Here is a 1,392-nt window from a genome sequence, read left to right as displayed (position 1 = left end):
GCTGGGCATACACACTGAGGAAACCAGAAGGTAAAGAGACACGTGTACCCCAATGTTCATCACAGCACTGTTTATAATAGCCTGGACATGGAAGCAACCTAGATGCCCATCAGCAGATGAATGGATAAGAAAACTGTGGTACATAAACACAATGGAGTATTACTCAGCCATTAAAAAGAATACATTTGAATCAGTTCTAATGAGATGGATGAAACTGGAACCTATTACACAGAGTGAAATAAGCCAGAAAGAAAAACACCAATACAGTATACTAACGCATATATATGGAATTTAGAAAGATGGTAACAATAACCTTGTGCACGAGACAGCAAAAGAGACACTGATGTATAGATCAGTCTTATGGACTCTGTGGGAGAGGGAGAGGGTGGGGAGATTTGGGAGAATGGCCTTGAAACATGTATAGTATCATGTATGAAACGAGTCGCCAGTCCAGGTTCGATGCACGATACTGGACGCTTGGGGCTGATGCACTGGGACGACCTAGAGGGAGGGTATGGGGAGGAAGGAGGTAGGAGGGTTCAGGATGGGGAACACAGGTATACCTGTGGTGGATTCATTTCAATATTTGGCAAAACTAATACAATATTGTAAAGTTTAAAAATAAAATAAAATTAAAAAAAAAAAAGAAAGTGAAAGTGAAGTCACTCAGTCGTGTCCTACTCTTTATGACCCCATGGACTGTAGCCTACCAGGCTCCTCTGTCCATTGGATTTTCCAGGCAGTAGTACTGGAGTGGATTGCCATTTCCTTCTCCAGGGGATCTTCCCAACCCAGGGCTCGAACCCAGGTATCCCACACTGTAGACAGACGCTCTACCGTCTGAGCCACCAGGGAAGCATATTAACTAAGTGAAGGATAAAAATCATGATGATCATCTCAATAGGTTTAGAAGAAGTATTTTATAAAATACAATTTTCAATCATGATTTTTAAAAACACTCCAAACAAAATGAATATAAAGGGAATGTACTTCAACGTAATAAAGCTATATGTGACTACCCCACAGCTAACATCATACTTGACAGTGAAAAGCTGAAAGTTTTTCTTTTTAAGATCACAAACAAGACAAGTAGGTCCACTTTCGTCATTATTCAATACAGTACTAAAAGTCCTAGCAAGAGCCAATTAGGCAAGAAAAAAGAAATTAAAGGCATTCAAACTGGAAAGGAAGAGCCAAAACTGTTTGCAGATGACATGACATTACATGCCACCACAAAATAATTAAAAATAAAACTACCATATTACCCAGCGATTCCACCTCTGGGTATATATCCAAAGGAAATGAAAACTAGGATATCATAGAGGTATCTGCATTTCCGAGTTTACTGCAGCATTACTCACAATAGCCAAGATATGGAAACAATGTAAGTGT

This window comes from Bison bison, unplaced genomic scaffold, assembly GCF_000754665.1.
Source record: "Bison bison bison isolate TAMUID 2011002044 unplaced genomic scaffold, Bison_UMD1.0 scf7180017864526, whole genome shotgun sequence".
Classification (NCBI taxonomy): Eukaryota; Metazoa; Chordata; class Mammalia; order Artiodactyla; family Bovidae; genus Bison; species Bison bison.
Note: the sequence above shows the minus strand (reverse complement) of the source record.